The sequence below is a fragment of the Acinonyx jubatus genome, chromosome A3 (assembly GCF_027475565.1).
Source record: "Acinonyx jubatus isolate Ajub_Pintada_27869175 chromosome A3, VMU_Ajub_asm_v1.0, whole genome shotgun sequence".
In the NCBI taxonomy this organism is placed as follows: Eukaryota; Metazoa; Chordata; class Mammalia; order Carnivora; family Felidae; genus Acinonyx; species Acinonyx jubatus.
The window spans coordinates 100576816-100594715 of NC_069388.1; the positions used below are offsets into that span (position 1 = coordinate 100576816).

The window sequence follows — 17900 nt, forward strand, 5'->3', positions numbered from 1 at the left end:
TCTCTCTCTCTCTCTCTCTCTCTCTCTCTCTTTCTGTCCCTCTACCCCACTCGTTCTCTCTCTGAAACAAAAAATAAAGTAAAATAAAATACAACACATCAGGAACACCTGGAAGAGATGTCAAGTAGAGGAACTAAGCCTCGGTGCCCTCCTAGCCTTGGGGATGAGACCCTTGTCCCAAGTATGTAATGTACTCGATGCACCATCCATCATGGGCCTCACTTCTAGAGCAGTGAGTCCAATTCCTTCCCCAAAAGGCCCTTCCAGGGCCCTAATCCTTGTAAGATATTGGTCTTCTGATATTTTAGCATACAAACCACCTACAAGAATTCTGAAAAACTATGACTTCACCCCTTTGCCAACATACATGTTTTAGGTTAAAATCTAAAATTTTTTGTGATTTTAAATAGTTAATCACAAAGGTTATCATTTCTGGAATACTATAAATTTGACATAAAAAGAAAACTACTACATCACTTATAAACATATCCAACAAAATCCTAATACCTCAGTGACTGATTCTTACTGTCATCCATCTAAAAATTACGTTATACATCTAAAAATTCCACTTTAAAGGGAGAAAATTAACAACATTCCTTTTTTTCTTGAACTGATATATCCATTCATTTCTCCCATGAAATTTTAACATAATGTAACACATATCATGCCTAAAAACATTTTACTGATCATTCTATGATACTTCTTTGCAATAATAAAAATGTGTTCAATCAAAACTTAACTTTAAAAAAACTGATTTTTTTATGTAAATATAGGACGTTAAATTAAAAAAATTCTTCTAGATTGAGTCATAATTACAATTATTGTTAGCATACAATTGATCAAAATAACATAAATATATAAACATAGTATGAATATTGATTATTAGCGGGGCGCCTTCGGCTCAGGTCATGATCTGACCTGGGGTCATGATCTGGGGTTCGTGAGTTCGAGCCCCACGTCGGGCTCTGTGCTGATGGCTCAGAGCCTGGAGCCTGCTTCGTTCGGATTCTGTGTCTCCCTCTCTCTCTCTGCCCCTCCTTGATCATGCTGTGTCTGTCTCTCTCTCCCAAAAATAAATAGTAAAACATTTAAAAAAAAAAAAAAAAAAAGGAGACTGACTGATATTCTTTATTTAAAAAAATGCATATTGATTACTTGTGATATATCTTGATGAGACCAAGCTTTTTAAAAAGTTATTTCATACATTTATATATTACTCATAATTAGAATGATCCTACTCAACATTGATCCTGTAGGCAGTGGGAAAACACGTACATATAAATAATACATAGATAGGAATGAAAGGAATTTTATTGTAGCTACGTCACACAATTCTTTGAAATCTTTCTAAGTTACTTGCCAAAATCACATAGTCAGTCATCTATCATCAAAAATTATGTTTAATGACTTATTATTCAACAACTTATTTAGGTCCTTCTTCAGTTTTGTTGGAAGTTAAGAAATGGAAATCACCCTAAGCTGCAAAAGTCCTTGGAGTCCTTCACTGGGGACTGAGACATTCCCTTTGTTTAGTGCCCCAGGGGTCCCGATTCCCCAGAGCAATGTAACTTCCTGAGAGGGGCAATGTGTGGGAAGACTGGCGTTCTCTTCTTTCTTGAAGGGTAGAAGAGCAAATATACAATGGGAAGTGAAGGTAAGCCTGCCTCCTTTCTGCTATTCACATGGCTGCCTGCCCTGATGCTGTTTATTGGACTGGATGAATGCCAGGAGTGACCACAGCTGATGTCAGGGCATCAGGTGACTACACAGCACCTAACTGAGCTCTACTTCGTGGTGAGGGGTTAAAGGCTGGAGTGAGAGGCCTGGGCCCACTCTTAACTCTGACCTTTTTTCTTCCTCTGTAACAATGCAGGGTGGGGGCAACGTCAGGTATCAGCTCTAGCATCTGTGGATCAGTGCATCATCAGTGATAGGAAAATAACCAAAGACAGCAATAGGATGGAGAATAACTGGGTGGGTTAGCAATGAAAGACGTTATTTTTATTTTATTTTAGGTAAGGTGGTCAGGAAATGTCCCTCTGAGAAAGTAGCTTAAGTAGAGTACTGAATATAGATAAGGTATCAATCTTGCTAAGATCTAGGGGAACAGTGTGCCAAAAGAAGGGAACTTCTAGATGTGAAGTCCCCAAGGTCAGAAGTGGGCTTGACATAAATAAGGCACAGTAAGAAGGCCAATGTGGCTGAGGCAGGGTGAGCACAGGAGAGAGGGACAAGGGCCAGGTCTCTATGCAAGAAGTGTGGACCTAGTGTGTTATGCAAAACCATTGGAGGTTCTTAAACACGGAAGAGATCATCTCTTGTATTCTTTATCATCTTGCTGTTGTGTGAAGAATGAAGCCTGGGGACAGGAAGAAAGGATGACAAAAGTGGAAGCAGAGAAACCAGTTAGGAGACTGTGGCAATGGACTATGCAGGAAATGATAGTATCCTGGACCAGGGTAATAAGTGGTGGGGGATATATTCTGGGCATAGAAACAACAGAACTGGCTGATGGAGTAAATGTAGCAGATGAGAGAAAGAGAGAAATCAAAGGGGACTCAGGTTTAAGAGCTGAGTAGCTGGCTAAATTGGGGTATTTAAAGAAATAGGGCAGCCTCGGGAAGCAACAGATACCATGTTCTTTTGGGGAGAAAGGGGTGGACCAAAAGTTCTGTTTTAACCAAGCTATATTTGAGATACCTATTAGCCACCAGAATATAAAATCCAAATCTCCCTTTAGATTCAGATTCAGGAGTATCTGGCATGTAGAAAGTGTATGATGCCATGGGTCACCTGATACTACCTAACAAGAGTGAGTTGCTGGAAAAGAAAGAATGGCTGAAGACTGAGCCCTGGGAACGACAACATAGAGAGGTTGAAAGGAAGAAATAGACCATCAAAGGAGATTGAGGAGGAGTAACCAGTGAGGTGAGGGAAAAACCAGGAGAAGGGAGAGGACAACAGGAGAAAGCGGGTAAAGGAGAAGGAGGTCCAGCAGGTCCAACAATACGGAGAGGTCATGTACATGAGGACCTGGCCATTGACTCTGGTGAAAAAGAGGTTGTGGGTGGCCATAACAAGAGGACAGAGCTTAAGGACAAAGCCCTTCTAGGAATTGATTCAGGAGAGAATGAAAAGCAAGCAAATGGAGCCAGTGAGTAGCCAAGACTCCTTTGCATAGTTTTGCTGTAAAAGAAAAAGGGGAGCAAGAGGGATAGAGAAACACAGTGGTAGCTGGAGAGGGCTGTAAAATCAAATAGGATTTTTATGTTTAAGATGGGAGTTGTTATAACAACAACACAACAGCACATCAGTAGGTTTGGTAGACTCGTCTAAATCAATCGGTAGGAGGGAGAGAGAAATGATACAGGAGAGGAAAAGGAGGATCACAGGAGGCAAAGCCTAGAGTAGTCCTGAGGGAAGGTGAGGAAGGGAGGTGATGTACGTGGATAGATACAAGTCGGTCAGTAATTCCTGGGGAGAAATACAAGGCAACTCTTCTCCTGACCATGCCTGTCTTCTGAATGAGATCCACAGAGTGTGCTCAGTCACACTAGCTCCTCAGGTCCCTGTGGGTGTTATTCCTGCACAGACTGAGTTCTCCTCTCCTGGCTCTGTAAGCAGGACCATTTTCACTGCCCAGATCTTACTCTCAAACCAAACAGGTTGAGCGGCCTTGGCCACTGGTACATTCTCTTGGAGTCATCCTCTGCCAAACTCCAAATGTTGTTGTGCTTTCCTTCAACCCGTTTTAAGGTCCTACTGGATTCTAGAAAAGTCTCAGGGGCATCTCCCTCCTACTCATTATCATATGGCAGCTGTGAGCAGTGGCTATCACAGGTAATAAATGCATAAGAATTTATGCCATCACAGGCACTAAATACATAAGAATGCTGAGATTTTAAAGCACTCAATCATTATAGTGAGTGCAGAATTGTAGTCTTCAGCAAATGTTGAAAAAAATCAGATACTACAAAATTTGGAAATTAGCTAATAAAGCAATAAAAGATAATAACTAAGTACCGAATAAGGGGAAAGATCTCATCTTTCTGTGTCAGGTGGAAAAAGTTGAAAGCAGGTAAGATAAAAATTGGGCAACGGTAACATTTGAAAGGTGTCTATGGGGCTTAGTTGTGAGACCATTTCACAGCTAAGGCTTCCCACTGACTTACCAGCCTGGCCCCAACTCTAAGAATTGACTCTAGGAATTACAGGTGATTTGCATCAAGTTACCCAAAAAGAGACCAATGACACTGTCTTAAATTCTCAAACCTATAGCTCAAAACAAGTTCCTGAATCTGACCCAGGGACCTCAGGGTCAGAATCTTTGGCTTAGGAACCATCTCAGATGGTTAATTGGTGATCTGTACCCCTGTATTAAATGGCTTTACAACTCCAAGAAAATGTTTAAGAAAAAAAAAAAAGCATAGAGCTGATGATGTAAATGAAACCCACAGCTTTAACACTTTTATGTTTAGAAATAAGTTTTAAGATTGTCCCGGTAATCTGTCTTTGTTACTCAATGAGTTTGAAACAATTAAAGAAACTGAAACATTAAAGAATCTGAAATTTATCTTTGTAATTTCAATTTGAAATGCGTAATTGATATTAGACTTCTGGTTTTAATTTGAAGGGTAGAAAACAATTTGCTTATGTTTGTAAAAATTGTTTCAATTTTTATAGCCTGATTTATTACTTTGGTTTTCATTTGCCTTTTTTTTTTTTTTTTGAAGTTACAGGAAATTACTCAGATGCTTGGAAATATTTTGTTTATTAGGTTTTTAAGTCTGCCTTGGCAGGCATTTGAAGTATTTGAAAGAATTATATTAAATTTGCAGATACATTAAATTTGTAGTTTAAAGTATTTAAGGGACCTCAATTAACTGTGGTAGAAAAGAAAGGTAAATATTTAGGGGGACTTAATACATTAAGCAATAAAATAACTGAGCAGGAACTTAAAAAGTGAAAATGGTTTTTCTCATTGTTATATCAAAAACTGGCATTATAAATAGAATAGCAATATTTTTTAATGTTTATTTTGAGAGCGGGGGAGGGGTAGAAACAGAGGGAGAGAAAAAGAACCCCAAACAGGCTCCGAACTGTCAATGTGGAGCCCAACATGGGGCTTGATCCCACAAACTGTGAGATCATGACCTGAGCCTAAATCAAGAGTCAGACGCTTAACTAAGTCACACAGGTGTCCCTAGAACAGCAAGAGTTTTAAGTTGAACTTAACATGTTAAGCAAATTTTGGCTTTTTGAAATTTATGATTGTAAAAAAATTAATTATGTAAATTTAGGCTCCAATAATTGTAAATGTCTTTTCCATGTATACATGCAACATTTAAACACTGAACCACCCCCCCACCCAAAAAATTTGACATTAAGGAAGTCAGCCTCCTTCACAGAACTCAATTCAGAAGACCACGGAGGGAGGACCCTCCCCGAGTGGTCTTTATGAAGCTGTGCCTGTCCTACCCCTTCCCAGTGCATTAACAGTCCCTTTGAATCCCTGATGATGAGCAACTATGCTGCTGAGTCTCAGCACTGAGTCCCAGAAGGACAAACATCCATCCATTATCCTGCCACCCGCTGCCCATCCCCCACCCCACACACTCTTTGGCAACAAAAAGCAATTTGAATTTAAATTTTCATGAACCCCATGAAAAGTATACATAGCCCCAGCCACATTTCTTGGAATTTTCTTTTTCTTTCATCCATTGCCACACAGCTGTCTCCACTCTTTCTCTTCCAAATTGTTAGAATCCTTATGCCATGCCCTAGACTCGCTGCTCTTTACACATTTGGCATCACTAAAGTCTAAATAACTAGACTGGCTACGGTAGAACTGCCTCTTTGAGGTCAAAAATAAGAGGGAAAGGGCTAAAATATTGTATTAAGAAAGGTTATCCAAAATATGGGGAAAAGACAAAAAGACTATTTGTGCCTTTTCACTGTCTAACGAACCCACCTAAAAAGCATCCAATGCTGTAGGGCAGGGGTCCACAAAACATTTTCTGTAAGAGGCCAGATAGTAAATCTTCTAGGCCTGAGGACCATAAGGTTTTCTGGCACAACTATTCAACACTGCTGTTATATCTTAAAAACAGCTATTGACAATCTATAACAAATGGATATGGCTGTGTTCCAATATATTTTTATTACAAAACAGGCAGAAGGCCAGATTGAGCCCACAAACCAGTTTGCTGACCCCTTCTCTAGAGGAAAGTATCTTTTTGTTTGATTTACTGTTTACTCATGGTCAAGGCCCAGACACTATAGAGTTAGACATTAACTTGCAGAAGATTGAGGGGTTGAGTCATTTTTGTCCAGTAAAATAGCAAAGTAGTTCTGTTCAGAAAAATGGTAACTCAGCTGCTATGATATTATTGCCCTGGTTTATATCTAACCTTGCCATCTTACCCCAACATTCTTTATTCCACTGACTTTATGTGTATGTATATATATATGCACACACACACGCACACATATATGTGTGCGTGTGTGTGTGTATATATATATATAGGTATCTATATCTATCTATGTATGGAGATTATATAGATACGGATAGAGATAGAAAGATATAGATATATAAATACATAGATTAGATATAGATATAGATGATATAGAGACAGAGAAAGAGAGATCTGTCCCTTATCTCCTCCTTTGACTAGCTTTGCCATACTTTTGGTAGCCTTAATATGGAGTTAAATAAATTTTTGACACATTTCCTATATATTTGTGAGAGAGTTATATTTTTTAATTTTTTTTTTTTTTACTGTTTATTTACTTTTGAGAGAGAGAGACAGAGTGCGAGTGGGGGAAGTGCAGAGAGAGAAGGAAACACAGAATCTGAAACAGGCTCCAGGCTCTGAGTTGTCAGCACAGAGCCCGATGCAGGGCTGGAACTCACAGACCACAAGATAATGACCTGAGCCGAAGTCAGACGCTTAACCAACTGAGACACCCAGGCGTCCCATGAGAGTTATATTTTTAACACCTTAAAACTTATACTTTGACAACTTCTGTGTCAATCCTTTTTTTCCTGTCTCCTTAGAACCAGAATCACTTGGGTTACCCTGGACCAGACTGGCCCCACCATTCCCCAGGCCATGGAAGCTTTGCAGCCCCTCCTCCAACCCTGACCCACCCTCAGTGCTTAAGCTCCTGGAGTTAAGACACTTGAACAGGGGCGCCTGGATGGCGCAGTCGGTTAAGCGTCCGACTTCAGCCAGGTCACGATCTCGTGGTCCGTGAGTTCAAGCCCCGTGTCAGGCTCTGGGCGGATGGCTCGGAGCCTGGAACCTGTTTCCGATTCTGTGTCTCCCTCTCTCTCTGACCCTCCCCCGTTCATGCTCTCTCTCTGTCCCAAAAATAAATAAAAAAAAAAAAAAAAAAACGTTGAAGAAAAAAAAAAATTTAAAAAAATAAATAAAAAATAAAAGACACTTGGTCTGTAAGACTGGGCTGGGTGGATTAAAAAGAAATGCAGGAAGCAGGCTCTACCAGGGCAAGCTCTACCTGTCCAGACTCTCTAACCTCACCCAAGGAGGTCTGTGGGAACAGGGAGGGGACCGCTGTCTCCACCTCCTCCTCTGCTCCCCAAACTGTGAGTCACGCTGAATGCAATAAACCTTGAATAGAAGAGTACAAAGGCAATAAGTATCTGAAATCTTCAAAATGCCTCTCCTTTGGCCCAGAAATTCTACTTATAGGAAAAAAGCACGGATATGTAGCAAATTTTATGTATTTTATTGCTGTTTACTAGTATTATTCAAACTAACTTTTAAAAAGTTGGAAAAAACCTGATCACCCAACAATTGAAAACCAGTTAAATAACTTTTGGTATATCCACATGATAGAATATTTTGCAGCCATTGGAGATTACATTTAAGTAGACTATCTTATGGCAAGGATAAATATTCATTATATGGTGCTGCATGAAAATAAAAGTAAATTACAAAATAAGCAATTTTATTCAAAAATTAATGAGTACATATAATGATATATGCATATTATATATATACACAGAACATGTAACATTTTATATATATATGTATACACATATATAATATATAGCATGATATATATGTTACATGTAATTTATATTATATATAATACAATATAATACACATTATATGCACATACTATATATCTAATATCTGCTCTAGAGAGCAGAAAGATTAGACAAATATGGTAGTGAAGGTGGGCTATATCTATCCTCCTGCTTAGCCTGGGGGACTGGTTTTGAGCCCTCAGGTTAGGACCAGAGAGCAATGCAACAATTTTTTTGAGAGTCTGTGTCTCCTGCCATTTGCAGGGAGCCAAATGACAGCATAACTGTTGAAGACCCCTCCCCACTCATTCTACAGGCTGTGGAGCAGCTTTCTGGGACTCCCAGAACTTAAGGAAGTCAACTGTAGAAGAGAGGAAGCAAAGATGTGCATGGACTTGCCCCTGAACTTGTGGGCTGCACCACAACTGTGGAAAATTCCTGAAACAGTGGGGAGACTTGGGGAGAAGGCAGAGGCCCTGCATCAGCAAGTCCAGGCTACAGTCCACACACCATAGTTGTTTATCTCTCTGGCTGATAAAGTCTCAGAATCTTTGGTCCCAACATTAAGTACCACAAGAGACATACTAACCCAGTCCCATGACCACAAAAGGAAATAAACATAGACTCTGGCTTGGGCAGGGAAGGTGTAGGGAAGAACAGGGATGAAGTTCAAGACAGCTTTCATAAAAGCTAGACCCCCCAAAATGAGAACTTCTATTAACAGACATGGGGCAGATGAAACAGAAGCAAAGAAGATAAAGAGAGGGAAGTGCAGAGGGCTGAGTCAGATGTGACCAGAGGGAGGGTGGGACATGGCTAGTATAGGAGGCAAGGCTGGTGTTTAGAAGAAACAGAATGCCACAGGACAGTTTGGATTTAATTCTGTGGGCAAATTAAATTTAATTCTGTGGGTAAACTGGTCACCCCAACCCTGTGACCTAGCTCCAAGATAACAGGGGTTTGTTGAATGTGTGCTTCTACCCCACCATTCCCTCCCTCTTCAGAAGAAAAAGAAGACGGAGGCACAGAGGAGGGCAGTGACTTGTTCCAATGGCACCATGATTTGGCACAAAACAAGGACCAAACCTCATATCCAAGTATGCTGACTCAGGCTCCCTTCATCACTAACATATCTATTTTAGCCACCATAGACTGTCTGTGATATTGTTCACCATATCACCATAGACTGTGATATTGTTCATGGCCAATGTTAGCCATCAGGTGCAGAAGAAGAAGAAGAGTGAAAGGCTGGGATTCCAGCTTTTACACAAACTTGATTGACCTATAATCATACTTAACTTCTCTGCTCTATCTTCCCACTTATAAAATGGATTCCTTTGGACCAGATGGTATCTAAGGTCCTTTCCAGTTATAAAAACAAATGGTACTAGTGCCCAATTTTTGTGTCTAACTTTGCTATTTTACAAAAGTAATTGTATCTTTGCCAATTCCCTTCCTATCTCTGCTTCCTCCAGGCCCTTTTCCTAGAAAAACAACAGTACTGATCTTTATTCCTCTCTTAAGAAAGTGCTTTATCTCCTCAGTTATTGAGATGATAAGAAGTATCCAAATGACAATTCTGGAATGGTCTGGAGGCAATAAAAAACCAAGTGAAATAGGTCCACTATAATAACCACCAACACCACAAATTCCTTTTTATTACATAAGAAAGATACTCTTACTGAAGAGAAAATAAAAAATAAATCCCCTGTAATGCCCACAGTCGTTGAATAACCATATTTGTACAGCACTTCACCGTTATTTTTACAAACTTCACATTTTATCCTGCAGAACAATCATGCGGGTGAGTTTAATTTTCAGTCCAACATCTGGCACAGTGCTCAGGACAAGAGCTTAACAAATGTTCAATGAAAAAAAAAATCCCACTTTTTGTGTGTGTGCCCTTTTTTTCCCAGCCTTACTGAGACAGAATTGAAATATCATATTGTGAAAGTTTAAGGTGTACAATGTGATGATTTGATAACTGTATATATTGTGAAATGTTGACTACAATAAGGTTAGTTAACACATCCTTAATCTAACATAACTGCCATTTTGTTGTTATTATGGTGAGAACTTTAAAGCTCTAGTCTCGCAGCAACTTTCAAGTATACAATACAGTAATACAGTATTTTTAGCTATGGTTGCCATGTTGTGCCTTAGATCCCTGAAACTTACTCATCTTAGAGCTGAGCGTTTGTACCCTCTGACCAACATCTCCCCATTTCCCCCACCCCCAGCCCCTGGTAACCACCATTCTACTTCTGTTTGTATGAGTTCAATGTTTTTAGATTCCACATGTAAGTGAGATCATATGGCATTTGTCTTTCTCTGACTTACTCACTTAGCATAATACCCTCAAGGTCCATCTGCATTATTGCAAATGGCAGGGTTTCCTTTTTATGGCTGAATAATATTCCATTATATCTGTGTGTGTATATATGTAATATATGTATTACATGTATATAATGTTTTCTTTATCCATTCATCCATAGATGGACACATATCATTTCCACGTCTTGGCTATTTGTGAATAAAGATGCAATGTATATGGGAGTACCGAAATCTCTTTGAGATAGTGACTCTATTTGCTTTGGACATATACCCAGAAGTGGAATTGCTGGATCATATGACAGTTCTATTTTTAATTTTTTAAGGAACTCCATACTGTTTTCCATAATGGCTGCACCAATTTACATTCCTACAACAGTGCACCAGGGTTCCCTTTCCTCCAAATCCTTGCCAGCATTTACTTGTCTCTTATCTTTTTGATAATACTCTAACAGGTATGAGGTGATATCTCCTGTGGTTTTCATTTGTATTTTCCCTGATGTTGATTGAGCACTTTTCATGTATTTGTTGACTTGTATGTCTTCTTTGGGGAAATATCTATTCAACTCCTTTGCCCATTTTTAAACTGAATATTTCTTTTGCTATTGAGGTATATGAGTTCCCTATACATTTTGAATATTAACCCCTCACCAGATAAATGGTTTGCAAATATTTTCTCCCATTCCATAGGTTGCCTTTTCCTCCAAGTGCAGGAGCACGCAGATGCCTGTGCAGTGGCAGGTGCCAATTGCAGCTACTCATGTAGTAGTGGCAGCCAAAGCCAGGAGCAATGGCCTGGGCCAACTGCAGGCGTACTCGCAGCTGCGGGGCCCTGACTATGGACGTGCGTTCTCTCCACAGGTGCATGGTAGTGGATGCCAGTGATGGGGGCTGGGGCCAGGGGGTTCAAGTGCAGAGCTTTAGGAGGAGCTAGCTGCAGGTGAGCGGCACAGGCCCAATCCCACAAGCAGCTGTCAGGGCCTTGGCTGTCAGCATGAATTTCCATGGCTATAGGATTTCACCATGGGTGTACACACAGCAGTAGGGGCTGGTGGTGAGAGGCCGGCCAGTGGCCCCCAAGTGCACAACTGGAAGGGGTAGCCACAAGCAGGCATGAATGGCAGTAGGGGGTCAGCTTCTGAGGTCCAGGCTGGCATTTCATACCCACACGGCCACAAGGGACTGGGATGGCTGCTGGTTGCAGGTCCCAGGTTCTGATGGAGGAATGTGGGATGAAACAGGGAGAGATTCAGGCGGCTGGAGGCTGGGAATAGGAATACCTGTGGGACAAAACACAGTGCCATCTGCAGAAGGTCCATGGCAGCTGTGCTGGCTGTTGGTTTCTTTAGTGGCAGAAGTTGCTGGGGTCCTCTGCAGAGCAGGTCACTCGGAACCCTGGTCACTCCCACTGCATAGCTCATACTTGGTAGCCCCTGTTCTTCCCTGCTCCTAGTTGTCCCTATATATCTAACTTTGCTGGTCTCTGGGGTAAAACCAATGAGCATCCTTCATGCAGTGCCGCCAAAGGGCTGGGGAAGCCGGTTGCTGACCCTGCTTTTCCCTTTCCAGGGAGAACTCGGTCCAGCTGGCGAGTTCCCTCATGGTTGCTGAACAACACTGGTTTGGGGGGAAGGGATGACGCAAAAGCCAAATGAAGCTGTTCTTCCTTCCCTTTTTGTGCAGCTCTTTGCAGGTTTTGTGTTCTACTGTATCGCTGCACTTTCTTTTGTGGACTCCAGAGTCCTCCCAGAGCTGCTTTGGTTCATGGACAGCTGTCTAATTGCTGATCTTTGTAGGGGGACAGAGGCTGGAGTTTTCTACTTTACCATCTTGGTGACATCACTTCAATGATCCCGTTTTTAGATGAGGAAATTGAGGCCCAGAAACTATAAACCATATTAACAAAGTTCATTTATTCATTCAGTAATGTTTAGTGAGCACCAACCACGTGGCAGACCCTGTTCTAGGTGCCAGAAACACAGAAGGGAATATTTTAATACGGGGAGACAAAGAATAAACAAGTTAAGAAAATAATTTACTTCAGTTAGAGGCAAATGCCATGATGGCAATAACACAGAGTGATGTGATATTATTGAAAATGGGGTTCTTGAATAAGCTCAAGGAAGGACTGTCTTAGGAAATGACTCTGAACTAAGACCTAAATGGTAAGAAGGCCCCAAACACAGAAAGTAAGAACAATCCATCAGAGAGAACTGTAAGTATAAAGGCTTTCAGACAGCAACCACCTGGATGAGAACGCCCGTGAGGCTGGAGCATAGTGACAAAGGGGAGCATCAGTGCTGGGAGGTGTTCTAACCACTGGCCTTCTGAGAAACAAAACAAAAACTTCTGGTTTGTAGCATTTACCAGTTCCAAGGTATAAATGCTTCCACCTACCAAGCTACCAATGTGATTTCATGAAATACAAAATTGGAAACAGATGCACATAGCCAGCTCTCCCGAGTAGATAGCATAGCTTTGGCACACCACTGAGAGCGGTGAGATGAAATTGAGAGGCAGATAAAGGCCACCATCACTTGAGTGTTGCAAGCCATACTGAGGAATTTGGATCAAGATCATTGGGAAAACATGTAAGACTTTAGGCAAAACGTAACATTACCAAATTCATGTTTTAAAAACACTTTCCTAACCACAGTGTGAAGAATGGACTATATGCACAGGATACAGATAAGGAGACTATTGCACCATCCAAGGGATGATGGTGGCTTAGACTATCGTGAGTCCAAGCTTCAATAATGGAAGATGAAGAAAGAATAAAGAGATTTTGGATTCTAATTTAGAGGTAAAAGTAATGGTCTTCCCAGTGGATTGCATGTGGAAAAGAGAAAAAGAAATGAATCAAAGATAACTTCTTAGATTTTTTGTAAGAGTCACTGGGTAAAAATTAGTACCATTTGCTGAGGAAGACCAAGAAGGGATGATCAAAGGATGGGTAAAGGAGGTGGTGGGTCAAAGGTTCTGTCTTGGACATGTTTAGTCTGAGACACCAATTATATATTCAAGTGAAGACGTCAAGGAGTCAGCCAAATATACAAGTCTGAAGCTCAGAGATAATACGCAGGCTGGCGACAAAAACTTAGGAATGGACAGCAAGCAGAGAAATGGATGGCAAATGAAGCCACAGGACTAAATTGGACTCCTGAAAAGAAGGAAGACCCACAACTGAGCCTGGGACATGCCGGCATTGAGAGGTCTGAGAAGAGGAGCCAGCAAAGGTGACTGAAAAGGGCAGCCAGGGCAAAGGAAAACCAGGGGAGCAGGTTGTCACACAAACCAAAGTAAGGAAGCTTTTCAAAAGGGAGGGAGTGATTACCTGTGTCCAACTCTGCCAACAGGGTGAGATGAGGACAGAGAAGTGGCCACTAGATGGAGGCCAGTGGTGGCTTTGGCATGTGGGTCTCCAAGGAATGGTGGATACAGAAGACCCACCAGAACAGAAGGAAGAAAGAATTGTGTGATGTAGGCATGGAGACAACAAATAAAAAGTACAACTCTTTGGGAAGGAACACAAAAAAGCGGGGTGGTGGCTGCAGAGGGACATAGGGTCAACGGAGGACTTCTTCACAAGGGCAGACTCTTGGGTATGTTCATAGCTGTTGTCAACAACCTGAGAGAGAGGGAGGAGTTGGTGTTGATGAGACAAAAGTCCTGAGCAGGCAGTGGGGCATAAACACCAGAGCTCAACAGAATGGTTGTCCTCAGGGACACCTCTCCTGTCATGATAGAAGGGAAGGCAAGTGGATTCGGTCTTGTGGTTGGAAGATAAGAGTTCCTGCCCAACTGCCTTTGCTATTTCAATAAAGAACAAAGGGATTATTATCATCAGCGCAGGGTGGGTGAAGGTGAAAACACTTCTCCCTCCTCGTCAGCCTTCTCCCTTCTCCCCACTAAATGCTGTTGTACTCAATGCCCAGAACTTCTCCCTCCTCTTTTTTGAGCTGGCTCTGCTCTGGCTCACAATGCTATCTCTCCTAAAGAAGATGTCTACATTTTTAAAACAAAGTATCTGGGAATAGTGCATCAGTCCGGGGGGCGGGGGGAAGCCTCTCTCTCTAACACAAGCATCTCAGATTGGTCTCGAAATGTTCCCCCAGAGATGGTAGGAAAGCCCTAAACTTAGATAACCACAGCTATTCACATGGACAAATGCTGAATGACATATGGGCATGCAACTCTCTGGAGTTCTGGTACGGCTGCATTACTCACATGTGACCACCAACCAACCCTCCACCTGTAGAAAGTGAGTTTGTGGCAATCAAAAAGAATGAAATCTTGCCATTTGCAACTATGTGGATGGAACTAGAGGCTTTTATGCTAAGCGAAATTAGTCAGAGAAAGACAAATACCAAATGACCTCACTCATATGAGGACTTTAAGAGACAAAACAGATGAACATAAGGGAAGAGAAGCAAAAATAATAAAACACAGGGAGGGGGACAAAAACATAAGAGACTCTTAAATATGGAGAACAAACAGAGGGTTACTGGAGGGCTTGTGGGAGGGGGGATGGGCTAAATGGGTAAGGGGCATTAAGGAATCTACTCCTGAAATCACTGTTGCACTATATGCTAACTAATTTGGATGTAAATTTAAAAAATAAATTAAATTAAAAAAAATTTTTTTTTAAGTGAGCTTTGGATTATCTGCCCCAAAGAGGGGCAGGGCAGCCCAAAATCATTTACGTTCCTTGCCAACTCACTGGAAGTGGTAGGATGGGATTGCCTACAGTCTGTAGAATGTCTACACACTTGGCATTCACCTCCGTTTATTGCTGTGAGTGGATGGAACCCACTCACAGTGTAGATGCCCACGCATTTCCCGCTCCCAACAACATCCGGGACATTTGTATCTGCCACCCAAGAGAAAGGTAAGACAGGCCTCTAAGCAAACCACGGGTGGAGGCTCCTGTCTGAAAAATGAATTGTTTCACCCACAGCTATTTTTTTTTTCGGTCAGTAGAAATACTTAGAGATTGAGTTGGCAAATGCGAGCCTGACACAGGTGCAGGGAAATTCTGGTCCCCGCTGCTGCTACTGCTGCTGCCACTGAGTAATCACTCTGAATTCACTGTCTCCACGAGAGCTCTGCCTCCCCCTCCTTGGGAATTCCCCCAGAATGGGGAGTCTGCAATCCTCTTGATGTCTTGCTATTTCTAAGAGTGGCAATGGAATATTTGTGGAACTTCCTCCACAAGAGGAAATGGTGACCTTTAAACTTTCATCAAAAGAGAAGGAAGTGAATGCTAATAAGGTTCCTTCAATCAATGCCACCCAGCAAGGCTGAGAATCTCTTGTCTTCATAGTGACCTCAGCAGAGTCCCTGAGAGACAGTTGAGCAGTGACTCCATGGCTCTCCAGGACCTAAGCTCCAGTTACCCTTCCTCCTTCTATCTACCCTCCATCTCAGGGGGCCTTGGATTCCATTTCCTAAGATTACGGATAAAAAAGACTCATCAATATGAACTTGGCAGTTCCTACCTGTGTCTATTTCCCAAACCTGTCCCAGGGACATGTCTCTCCATGTCCCCTCACTCATCTCCCACTTGGCCTCTCTGTGTGAGGAAGGAACTTTCTACCTGGTCACAGAAAAAGTCCTCCTTTGGACTCCAGGCTGCTCCTCATCCGCCGAGGTCCTGCAGGCTCAGGCCTCTAATAGTCTCTTCCTGACCACAGACACTGAAATCCCAATCCTTAGGAACTCATCCTTAACTCTCTTCCCATTCCCCCTCCCCTCTCCCCTGGCAGGAAGTCCCTGCCCTAACCAGCTAACTCCTGAGATATCTTCAGTGACCTTCACACTATCCTAAATTGAGCTGCCACAACTCTTTTATGCTTGCAAAATGTCTCCCTTACCTGTGGGCTGGCACATTCTCCTCTGAGAACAGAAATTTCCTGAGAAGTTTCCCCACAGCAGCTGCTAAAATGGAAGGAGGAAAGGAGGGAAGAAGGGAGACAAGGGGGGAGGAAAGGAGGTTAGGAGGAGAACCTACATTTTATTGAATACCAAATGTAACTAGTATATTTGGCAGTCTGAACTTAGTGAATTATAAACAAGAAATTACTTTATTTTCCTCCAGCAACTGCTTCACACATGCTCTGACATCTCCAGCCAGCACAAAACTTTCTAGTAAACCTTCATGTATGAACAGTCTCAGCTTCCAGACAAAGATGACAGATATGAACTCTTTCACGTAATTCTGTTCCTTTTTGCAAACACCATTAAATAACCTGAAAGGGATCTTAAAGGCACAAACCCACAAGCATGGAGAGAAGAGAAAAGGACACAGCAACAATGGCGGGGGTATGAATTGTTTTGATCGGGCAATTCCTGGGCATACACTTCATTGAGTTCACATTTACAACAAAAATTCAAAAGTTCCCCGTCCCACACAGGAGTTTTTTAAAGAAAAAAAAAATTGAAAGCTGGAAAGAAGTTGGACAAGAGGAAATTGTTCCTAAGTCAGCAGTGGAAAAGCTGAGAACCAACCAACATCTAGTACATTTGAGACTGGAGGGGAAGGTAAAATAAGGAAGACTGTTTGGAAACCAGTTTAAAAAATGGTGCTTGGATGGCTCAGTTAAGCATCTGACTCTTGATTTCAGCTCAAGTCATGATCTCATGGTTTGTGAGTTCGAGCCCCACATCTGGCTCTGGGCTGACAATACAGAGACTGCTTGGGTTTCTCTCTCTCTGCTCCTTGCCCACCTGCACACACTTACTCCTGCTCTCTCTCTAAATAAATAAACTTAAAAAAATTAATGGTTAGAAACCAAAGAAAAAGTACATTTGTAAATATGTATTATATGATTCTATTTACATAAAAGTCTAGAAAATGTAAACTATCTATAGTGACAGAAAATAGGTCAGTCTTTGCTTGGGAATAAAGAAAGGGAGAAGAAGGAATTGCAAACAGTCCTGAGGAAACAGATAATAAATATGTTCACTATCTTGACTTGGGGATGGTTTAAAGGGGGTATGTTAAACATAAATTACACAGTTTAAATTACATGCAGTTTAGTATATGTCAGTTTTACCTCAATAACACTGTCTTTTAAAAGTACTGGCAGAACTATGAGGAAGTTCTCATTTGTTGCTGACTGGTTCAGTCTTTTTGAAGAAGAATATGATAATAATTTAACATCTGGTAATAACAAAAATGACATTAACAGGGGGGAAAAAACTAACAGTTATATCCACAGATCACCTTTCCCATACTAGTAGAAGACAGCAAGTTTATTCTGTAGAAAATGTAAAATAAAGGGGAATGGGAGACACCAGGCACATTTGAAGGTAGGAGAAAAATACTGAAAACAGGATGATTAATGAAAGCATGTGGCATGATGTTGAGAATCCCAGACCTTCTTCCCCACACCACTTACAGAAGGATCCTTACCAGGCATTTATCCTTTAGGCAGAAGACTAAAAGAGGCTTCCCTAGAGAATAAAGTCAATACTAATATTAGGGTTTCTCCAATACAGTGGCCCTGCCAAG

The 17900-nt window shown here is 41.5% G+C and overlaps 1 protein-coding gene and 1 long non-coding RNA gene across 3 annotated transcripts in view; one reads left to right on the forward strand and one right to left on the reverse strand.

The window, feature by feature from the left end:
* The window catches only part of LOC106978165 (interleukin-36 gamma), a 174937-nt gene that overhangs the window by 106639 nt on the left and 50398 nt on the right, over nt 1–17900 (reverse strand). The window lies entirely within an intron of this gene.
* Nucleotides 1934–7182, forward strand: LOC128311259 (uncharacterized). Its single transcript, XR_008289458.1, has 3 exons — nt 1934–1974; nt 2741–2928; nt 7064–7182. It is a non-coding gene; the product is annotated as an uncharacterized LOC128311259 (long non-coding RNA).